The 11,047-nt window shown below is 40.9% G+C and overlaps 2 pseudogenes; one reads left to right on the forward strand and one right to left on the reverse strand.

The window, feature by feature from the left end:
* Positions 1–797: 797 nt before the first annotated feature.
* On the reverse strand, positions 798–2,922 carry LOC149167725 (L-type lectin-domain containing receptor kinase S.4 pseudogene; annotated as a pseudogene).
* Positions 2,923–4,479: 1,557 nt separating this feature from the next.
* On the forward strand, positions 4,480–6,617 carry LOC149167726 (L-type lectin-domain containing receptor kinase S.4 pseudogene; annotated as a pseudogene).
* The last annotated feature ends 4,430 nt before the right edge of the window (positions 6,618–11,047 follow it).

The following is an 11,047-nucleotide window of genomic DNA, read 5'->3' on the forward strand; positions in this document are numbered from 1 at the left end:
CTGGAGAGCAACCTATAGCAATTAGAGAAGAATCTACAGCAGAAAATTGTGAAGATAAATAGGAAATTCAAAATATTTAAAACTATAACAAAGAAGTACATAAAGCAACAAGGATTGTTTTTTTAATATAGAGGGAACAGATGATTGTTCACCTTTTTTTCTATAAGGAATGTACAAACATTGAAACAATGTCACCCCTAAAATCAGAAATACAATTGGGAAACAACTTTGTTTCTGAAGCACAAGAATGCAAGCCAGAGATTTCTTTATGCATTTCATATACAATGGAAACTGCTAGTTACACAGATAATGTAACTCGGCATATCTTCACACTTGAAAGAAACTCAACACACACTGTTATTTTTTTTTGACTTGTAAATATAATTTAAACATCAGAGAAGAAATTCTCCTCTAAATTTACACTCTATTGTATCAGACAATCAAGCCATTTGCTGAGATGAAAAACTGGGTCAACTGAAGAAAAATCACTACATTTTGTTGCATCAAATATTCTTTGAAGATTAGTAAAACTGCACACAGTTTGTCTACACTCAGCAATCATAGACTTCAGATCTATTAGCCTTTTTTTCTGATATATCAAAAGGAAAACTCCAAGCTCTGTATCTCTAGAACTCCAACTCTTAGTCTGTTTGAAGAGGAAGTAACTCATCATTGGCGAGTCCAATCATTGGCGAGTCCAATAAACAAGAAGACATGGATCATGCACCAACGGACCAAAATAAATATGTTTTTTCAACAACAGTTACTCCATGACTTGTTTTGATTACACACACCTTTCAAGCTGTTGTTGCTAACAGTGAAAGTGGTGATGTTCTATCCAGTGTGAAAACTAGCCTACCATCTGAGCTTCTGTTAGGATGTGAGATAGCAATAGATGAACCATGCTTGTATGAAGAAAATGAAACAATGAATTCGTCAAGATATTCAGTTCTTGTAGGTGTGTCTGCCGAAGGAGGTTCAGAAGGTGGCACAGGATGTGCTTTATCGCCTGCAAGCATTTGCACTACTTCTCTCATACTAGGTCGAGCTTCGGGATGAGGATGGGAACAGAGCAAACCCAGTTCAAGAACGAGCCCAACTTCTTCAACAGGGTACTCATTAAGAAGTCTAGGATCAATTGCTTCCAAAAGCTTTCCCTTGGAATGCAACTCTCGAACCCAGTCAACCAAAATTAATTCTTCGGGAGACATCTTCGGCTCAATGGGTCTTCTTCCACAAGCCACTTCAAGCAATAAAGCCCCAAATCCGAACACATCAGTGCTTGTTGTGGCCTTACCAGCACGAGGAAGCTCTGGAGAAAGGTATCCAATAGTTCCAACTACATGGGTGGTGTGAGGATTTGAACCATCTTCATATAAACGAGCAAGCCCAAAGTCCCCTAACCTGCCATTCAAATATGCATCTAATAATACATTGCTTGCTTTGACATCTCTCTGGACTACTAGCTGCTCCCATTCTTCATGAAGATAAAGCAAAGCCGAAGCAACCCCTTTCAAAATTGTATACCTCTGCGACCAAGTCAACATATTCTGTGTGCTCTCAAACAAGAGCGTTTCAAGGCTACCATTTGGCATGTAATCATAGATAAGCATAAGCTCTTCCTTATACCGACACCAACCTTGAAGCTGAACTAAGTTCCTGTGCCTCAGCCGGCCAATGCTTGCAATCTCTGCAATAAATTCCCTCACCCCTTGCTTGGATTCATGCGAAACCCGCTTCACTGCAACTTCCCGCCCAGTGCTGGGAATAACGCCCTTATATACCCTATCAAAACCTCCAAACCCCAGCAACTGTTTGTCCCTAAATCCCTTTGTGGCCACTTTAAGTTCATTGTAGGGGAATCTATGAGGACCATATTCAAGCTCCCATTCTTCAATCACCTCACTCTATCGAATCCCCCTAATAAGGTAAACTGCTGCCAGACTTGCAAGAACTGTGATACTTACGGCAGCTATGGATACCTCAACTATGAACCTTCTAGTCTTCACCATAGAATTTGCAGATGTAATCTGAGGAAGCTTTGAGAGTTCAAGGTCCTGTGCAGGCCCATTCATCCTGAAACTCCATCCGAGAAGGCGATGAGCACTAGAAAGCAGCCCTGTGGATGCTGAAAACCCAACATACATATAATCAAGAAGGACATCTGAGAGGTTAACATGAATAGATATCAATGGGCGATTAGGCTTGGTCATCCCCCCTGGTACAACACTTACATTAAGCCTATTCTCCGCACCATCAAAATCTATCCAACATTGAATACTCTTCTAATATTTCAGATTAAATCCCTGAACTGTCCCATTACCAGTTTTGTACCCAGCTGTCATGGACATATTTGATATCAGACTGTTGATATCGATACCCACATGGTTATCATCAATATCCCCAAACTCAAAATACTTAGCAGTATCAAACTCCACCGCAAATATATGATTATAATCCTTCCCATTGCTGGAAGCATTGAAGAGGTCGAGGTACTGACTGGTCAAAGTTCTGTGCAATTCCTTAAACGGGGACAACAGAAAGGCTATACCGTGACCTCCAAGAGTTGGGTACCGTGGGACAATGGACATAACAAAGGTCGTACTGAAAGAAAGAGTGGAATTATTCGAAAACTTCTTGAAGCGTAAAGGAAACGGATAAAGGGCATGGCCCAACATCAACTGTGTGACGTTTGTGAGCTCTAGGACTCCTGCAGGATTGATGTTCGCCATTCCATCCAGGTTGAGATTGCTGTTTCTGAATCCATTGAAAACAAAATTGTCGAATTGGGCCAATGCAAAAACAGAGTTCAAACAAAGAAAACAGAGCCATGAAAACATCCAGGGCATTCGATGAAACGGCTTTGCCTGATGAGATACAGGATGGTGGAGATACATGGATCGAAGCGCGGCTTGAAACGCAATGGCCCTGGCCACTTTGACGGCCGAGCTGCAAAGCGGAATCGCAGAGCGGTAAGCCAGCACAGCGGAATCGCAGAGCAGAGCGGGAAGTGAGCTGCAGAGCGGAATCGCGCGCGGGTGACCATTTCGAACCGGCCATAATACTCCCCCGCATGAATTCCAGCTCGTCCCTGATCGGTCAGGGGATGTCAGGCGCTCTAACTGCATTCAGATTTTTTTGTCAGGGAATGGCAGGGAATGTCAGGACTGTCAGGGGAGGGTGGCGGAGAAAGAGGGTGGCGGAGCTAGGAGATGGTGGTGGAGGATGGAGACATTCTCGGTGGCCGGAGCCGGACGATTTTCCGGCCGGTGCCGGAAAACGGGCCATTCTACAGCCTAGGTAGACTACTCCCCGTATGAATTCCAGCTCGTCCCCGATCGGTCAGGGGATGTCAGGCACGCTAACTGCATTCGGAATTTTTTGTCAGGGAATGGCAGGGAATGTCAGGACTGTCAGGGGAGGGTGGCGGAGAAAGAGGGTGGCGGAGCTAGGAGATGGTGGCGGAGGATGGAGAGATTGCCGGTGGCCGGAGCCGGACGATTTTCTGGCCGGTGCCAGAAAACGGGCCATTCTACAGCCTAGGTAGACTACTCCGAAGATGAGATCGAGGAATCTTCAGTGCTCGCAAGGCGGGGCCTTGTTTCCTTGAAACAGGAGAACGCACGGGACGGTTAGGTTTGTTTGTTAGTTGTGGCACACTGTGTCACGCTTTTCTTGGTTTTATTGCAATTCACTTCAAATCCAACCATCTGTGGAGATGCAGGTACATGCAACGCATCTCGTCGCATCCATCTTGAACCTCTCACTCTAAATTCTGCATTTTCCATGCCACTTCCATTGCATTGCTTCCAATGTGATCAAGTTTGATCAAGATTTGGAAGACTTTGAGCGTGGTTTCATGGAGTAGTCTACCTAGGCTGTAGAATGGCCCGTTTTCTGGCACCGACCGAAAAATCGTCCGGCTCCGGCCACCGGGAATGTCTCCATCCCCTGCCACCATCTCCTAGCTCTGCCACCCTCTTTCTCTTCCACCCTCCCCTGACAGTCCTAACATTCCCTGCCATTCCCTGACAAAAAAATCCGAATGCAGTTAGCGTGCCTGACATCCCCTGACCGATCGGGGACGAGCTGGAATTCATGCAGGGAGTAGTCTACCAAGGCTGTAGAATGGCCCATTTTCCGGCACTGGCCAGAAAATCGTTCGGCTCCGGCCACCGGGAATGTCTCCATCCTCCGCCACCATCTCCTAGCTCCGCCACCCTCTTTCTCCGCCACCCTCCCCTGACAGTCCTGACATTCCCTGCCATTCCCTGACAAAAAAATCCGAATGCAGTTAGTGCGCCTGACATTCCCTGACCGATCGGGGACGAGCTGGAATTCATGCGGTGGAGTATTATGGCCGGTTCGAAATGGTCACCCGTGCGCGATTCTGCTCTGCAACTCACTTCCCGCTCTGCTATGTGATTTCGCTGTGCTGGATTACCGCTCTACGATTCCGCTCTCAGCTCGGCCGTCAAAATGGCCAGGGCCATTGCGTTTCAAGCCGTGCTTCGATCCATGTATCTCCACCATCCTGTATCTCATCAGGCAAAGCCGTTTCATCGAATGCCCTGGATGTTTTCATGGCTTTGTTTTCTTTGTTTGAACTCTGTTTTTGCATTGGCCCAATTCGACAATTTTGTTTTCAATGGATTCAGAAACAACAATCTCAACCTGGATGGAATGGCGAACAACAATCCTGCAGGAGTCCTAGAGCTCACAAACGTCACACAGTTGATGTTGGGCCATGCCCTTTATCCGTTTCCTTTACGCTTCAAGAATTTTTCGAATAATTCCACTCTTTCTTTCAGTACGACCTTCGTTATGTCCATTGTCCCACGGTACCCAACTCTTGGAGGTCACGGTATAGCCTTTCTGTTGTCCCCATTTAAGGAATTGCACAGAACTTTGACCAGTCAGTACCTCGGCCTCTTCAATGCTTCCAGCAATGGGAAGGATTATAATCATATATTTGCGGTGGAGTTTGATACTGCTAAGGATTTTGAGTTTGGGGATATTGATGATAACCATGTGGGTATCGATATCAACAGTCTGATATCAAATATGTCCACGACAGCTGGGTACAGAACTGGTAATGGGACAGTTCAGGGATTTAATCTGAAATATCAGAAGAGTATTCAGTGTTGGATAGATTTTGATGGTGCAGAGAATAGGCTTAATGTAAGTGTTGTACCAGGGGGGATGACCAAGCCTGATCGCCCATTGATATCTATTCATGTTAACCTCTCAGATGTCCTTCTTGATTATATGTATGTTGGGTTTTCAGCATCCACAGGGCTGCTTTCTAGTGCTCATCGCCTTCTCGGATGGAGTTTCAGGATGAATGGGCCTGCACAGGACCTTGAACTCTCAAAGCTTCCTCAGATTACATCTGCAAATTCTATGGTGAAGACTAGAAGTTTCATAGTTGAGGTATCCATAGCTGCTGTAAGTATCACAGTTCTTGCAAGTCTGGCAACAGTTTACCTTATTAGGGGGATTCGACAGAGTGAGGTGATTGAAGAATGGGAGCTTGAATATGGTCCTCATAGATTCCCCTACAGTGAACTTAAAGTGGCCACAAAGGGATTTAGGGACAAACAGCTGCTGGGGTTTGGAGGTTTTGGCAGGGTTTATAAGGGCGTTATTCCCAGCACTGGGCGGGAAGTTGCAGTGAAGCGGGTTTCGCATGAATCCAAGCAAGGGGTGAGGGAATTTATTGCAGAGATTGCAAGCATTGGCCGGCTGAGGCACAGGAACTTAGTTCAGCTTCAAGGTTGGTGTCGGTATAAGGAAGAGCTTCTGCTTATCTATGATTACATCCCAAATGGTAGCCTTGACAAGCTCCTGTTTGAGAGCACACAGAATATGTTGACTGGTCGCAGAGGTATACAATTTTGAAAGGGGTTGCTTCGGCTTTGCTTTATCTTCATGAAGAATGGGAGCAGACAGTAGTCCATAGAGATGTCAAAGAAAGCAATGTATTATTAGATGCATATTTGAATGGCAGGTTAGGGGACTTTGGGCTTGCTCGTTTATATGAACATGGTTCAAATCCTCACACCACCCATGTAGTTGGAACTATTGGATACCTTGCTCCAGAGCTTCCTCGTACTGGTAAGGCCACAACAAGCACTGATGTCTTCGGATTTGGGGCTTTATTGCTTGAAGTGGCTTGTGGAAGAAGACCCATTGAGCCGAAGATGTCTCCCGAAGAATTAATTTTGGTTGACTGGGTTTGAGAGTTGCATTCCAAGGGAAAGCTTTTGGAAGCAGTTGATCCTAGACTTCTTAATGAGTACCCTGTTGAAGAAGTTGGGCTCGTTCTTGAACTGGGTTTGCTCTGTGCCCATCCTCATCCTGAAGCTCGACCTAGTATTAGAGAAGTAGTGCAAATGCTTGCAGGCGATAAAGCACATCCTGTGCCACCTTCTGAACCTCCTTCGGCAGACACACCTACAAGAACTGAAAATCTTGATGAATTCATTGTTTCATTTTCTTCATACAAGCATGGTTCATCTATTGCTATCTCACATCCTAACAGAAGCTCAGATGGTAGCCTAGTTTTCACACCGGATAGAACATCACCACTTTCACTGTTAGCAGCAACAGCTTGAAAGGTGTGTGTAATTAAAACAAGTCATGGAGTAACTGTTGTTGAAAAAACATATTTATTTTGGTCCATTGGTGCATGATCCATGTCTTCTTGTTTATTGGATTGGCCAATGATGAGTTACTTCCTCTTCAAACAGACTAAGAGCTGGAGTTCCAGAGATACAGAGCTTGGAGTTTTCCTTTTGATATATCAGAAAAAAAGGCTAACAGATCTGAAGTCTATGATTGCTGAGTGTAGACAAACTGTGTGCAGTTTTACTAATCTTCAAAGAGTATTTGATGCAACAAAATGTAGTGATTTTTCTTCAGTTGACCCAGTTTTTCATCTCAGCAAATGGCTTGATTATCTGATACAACAGAGTGTAAATTTAGAGGAGAATTTCTTCTCTGATGTTTAAATTATATTTACAAGTCACAAAAAAATAACAATGTGTGTTGATTTTCTTTCAAGTGTGAAGATATGTCGAGTTACATTATCTGTGTAACTAGCAGTTTCCATTGTATATGAAATGCATAAAGAAATCTCTAGCTTGCATTCTTGTTCTTCAGAAACAAAGTTGTTTCCCAATTGTATTTTTGATTTTAGGGGCGACATTGTTTCAATGTTTGTACATTCCTTATAGAAAAAAAGGTGAACAATCATCTGTTCCCTCTATATTAAAAAAACAATCCTTGTTGCTTTATGTACTTCTTTGTTATAGTTTTAAATATTTTGAATTTCCTATTTATCTTCACAATTTTTCTGCTGTAGATTCTTCTCTAATTGCTATAGGTTGCTCTCCAGGTAAAACAATTTAGTATCAAGTGGTTGTTGGTTTCAAAGGGGGACATCTTTGTTGCCAAGTTGAAGAAGCTTGGTTTGCAGAATCTTGTGTTCTTGAGGCCTTGTTTTGAGGTCTTGATCAGAAAGCTAGAGAAATCTCATTTTCTAGGTAAAGAAGCTCAAGTTGGACAATGTTGTGTTGTTGTAGTAGTGATTATTTTGAGGTAGCTAGCTTCAGTGAGAGGCTAATAAGATATATGTGGTAGGAGAAATGACATCTAGACATTTAGAGATCGATAAATTCTATGGCCACAACTTCCATTTATGGAGGTTGAAGATGGAATATTTGCTTATTGAAAGAGAGTAGAAATCAGTATGAAGGACACAAAGTCTGACATCGTGAAGTAGGAGGACTGGGGCAAGATGAATGATAAGGTCATGGCCTTGATTGGTCTTGATATATCAAATTCTATGTTAATGGATGTGTTAGGAGAAGCTAACTTAAACAGGGTGCACAATTTGATTGATAACAGCTATAATATATGTGTGAAAGTAGCTCATCTGCAGAATAGGTACTATTGAAGGATGAGCATAAAGTAACAGGAATTGCCACAAAATCTGAGTAGGGCAGTGAACCTCTCCACTCATGTTTAGATTCCAACTCGGATGACAGTTAAAATGAATGATTTCATAACTTAAGCCTTCAGACCTAATCATAAAGCATACATGTATCAAACCCAATTGGGCTATCAAGTATTATTGATTGATAAAGACACCAAATCTCTATAAACTTCAAAGAGCTTTTGAAATAGTTCCCTATTAAGCAGATGTGAAATCACTACACATCAGAACTTGAAGTCCCTAGATTTATTAATGAAGTCTTCTTGTACGACTAATAAATTTATCTGAGCTCAGATATAGCTAGATTCCATGACGTCAGAATTAAGAGGGCATAGATATGCTTCATCTAGGTCATTAAGGGAATTGCTTCATCGAGGTCATTATCCATATCTAACACAAACAAAGATTGATTTCAAAGTGGTGTTTTCCAAGAATGTATATGAATAATGAAAAATGCACCTGTTTAAAGCTACTATGGCTTTGTTTAATTTAACATTCCATGTAAACTGATAAAATAAACTAATAGTTGTTTATTCAAAGAAACTCAGTTAACGAGATTAATATGTTTCCAGAGGCACAAATATGACAATTATCGATAGTACATAACACAAACTTAACCTGAAAATGTGTACTATAATTAAGTGAGGATTTATTGTAAGCATGCTACATGGGTTAGATTTTGTTTAGCAAAGCAATCAACACCCTTTTCTTTGATTTTTGGTAGACTACTCCCTTTGGCCCAAAAGCCAACCCCTATTACATTGAAAATGATAAACTTTACAGAGAAATACAGCTACTAGCTTTAAGGAATGAAATCCTAACAATAAACTAAAATAAAACAATCTCTGGCATGTTACAAGAAATCTGGAAATGATGAAATGGAATGCTTCAAATATGAATTAGATCCACAGTTGATTGCTGACCCAATGCCTTGAAATCTGATATATACTCCACAGTTGCTGATTCTTCTCCATAAAATCTGAGACATGAAGCTGTTCCCTGAAAATCTGTCAGATATCATTTAAACAATGCAAATTTTGCCACCTATCTGTTGTCACACAACATCTTTTTCTTTTACCAGGAGGAGTATTCTCCCTTGAGGAAGAGTAACTCAAATTAAATCTCGAGCATTTTGCTTGTTTAAAGCATCAGGTGGTTTTGAAACATGAACTACAAACTGAGTGCCCAAAGGAGCAGATTCAAAATACATAGAGGTGCCACTGGTTTGTGTGTCTAGCTTTCGACGACTCCCCTCTGGCTCACATATCTTTGCTTTTCACTTAATACATTCCAAAACACCGTTGGTTCATCCGCAGACTTTATCAAATCCTTTGACAGTCTATTACCCACTACAACACTGTTTGTTCCTCTGAAGATTCATTTGCAGATTTCAAGAATCTGTTCACTTCCATTCCTGCCCTTCCAGAGATGTAGTGTATAGATACAAAAGGAAGTTACAAATTTACAACATACACTTTTTAAGCTTGAAATGAAGCCATAGAAAATGGATGCACCATTAGAATTATTATTCAAAATTTCTCATTTTGTGACCAAATCACTCTCTTTGTTTAATGCTTTAGAAAAGCAAATAACCGTATTCTATTACCGTGCCACAACTAAATGATATACAGACAAAATCAATAAGAGCCATGCTAAATATGAGCTATAACTCATTCATATAGTTGAATTACCAATGTCGAGCCATTCATAGGAAAATATAAAAGAGATCAATGCTGGTCCATAAGGCAAAGTAGAAAAGAAAAGAAAAGGTACCTTAGATCACTAATTCACTCATTGAATGCTAAAAGGGACTAAAACAAGTATATAAGCAATGGGTGAAACTGTACACAGAATTGAACATCTTCATTTAATCTCAATCTAGTTCTCACATTTAGGTTTCTAAAATATGTGAACATGTCTTTGATCAACCAGAGTTTGTTGATGGAGAGGCAAATCACTTCAACAATTTCATAAAGGTGACTTAGACACTATAACCTTGATATGAGATTCAATCAATATTTAACAAAATATATTTTCTATATTTCCCAATCATTTGTGTCATGAGATGATATAAAACTATGATGATGTCAACATTGTAGTATGTTACTATGCCAAGAAATTTGAGGCTGGAGGCCTATAACCCTCCTCGATGTCTCCCACAAGGTTATTACAAACATTTTAAGAAAATGATTCAAGTCGCAAGCTTCCAAAATCATAAGAAAGAATATTATCACCTTGCAGAGCATCAAATTGGCCAGGGAGATGAGTAAGAAGGCTCACTTCCTTGAATTTGATCTTGACAAGTCATATAATATAATTGAGTGAGGATTTACTGTAAGCATGCTACATGGGTTAGATTTTGCTTAGCAAAGCAATCAACACCCTTTTCTTTGATTTTTGGTAGACTACTCCCTTTGGCCCGAAAGCCAACCCCTATTACATTGAAAATGATCAACTTTACAGAGAAATAAAGCTACTAGCTTTAAGGAATGAAATCCTAACAATAAACTAAAAATAAAACAATCTCTGGCATGTTACAGGAAATCTGGAAATGATGAAATGGAATGCTTCAAATCTGAATTAGATCCACAGTTGATTGCTGACCCAATGCCTTGAAATCTGATATATACTCCACAGTTGCTGATTCTTCTCCATAAAATCTGAGACATATACAGTGCTTGTATACTCTGCATATACAGTGCAGAGTATACTTTGCATATACAGTGCTTGCATATATAGTGCTTGTATACATCAATTCCTCATTTTCCGAAGAAGTTAGATAAAAATGTCATAGTTCACAATGAAGCAGTGTCAAGTTAGTGGTTCAAGTCATTAATTGACAAGAGGATGGATCATCTACAGCACAAATGATAGGAGGAATGCATCAAAAGCATGGACAACACCATGATTTCTTATGTAAAGGAGACAAATGTGTTGGTTGGTATGGACATATTTTTTATTTGTGTACTTTATAAAACTACAAACTTGTATTTATGTAAGCATTGAAGGTTATGGAGTAAGGACATGATGCATAATGTATTGGTTGGT

This window comes from Pinus tabuliformis, chromosome 5_1 (genome assembly GCF_031772625.1).
Source record: "Pinus tabuliformis cultivar Carrire ecotype Pingquan chromosome 5_1, CPIR1, whole genome shotgun sequence".
Classification (NCBI taxonomy): domain Eukaryota; kingdom Viridiplantae; phylum Streptophyta; class Pinopsida; order Pinales; family Pinaceae; genus Pinus; species Pinus tabuliformis.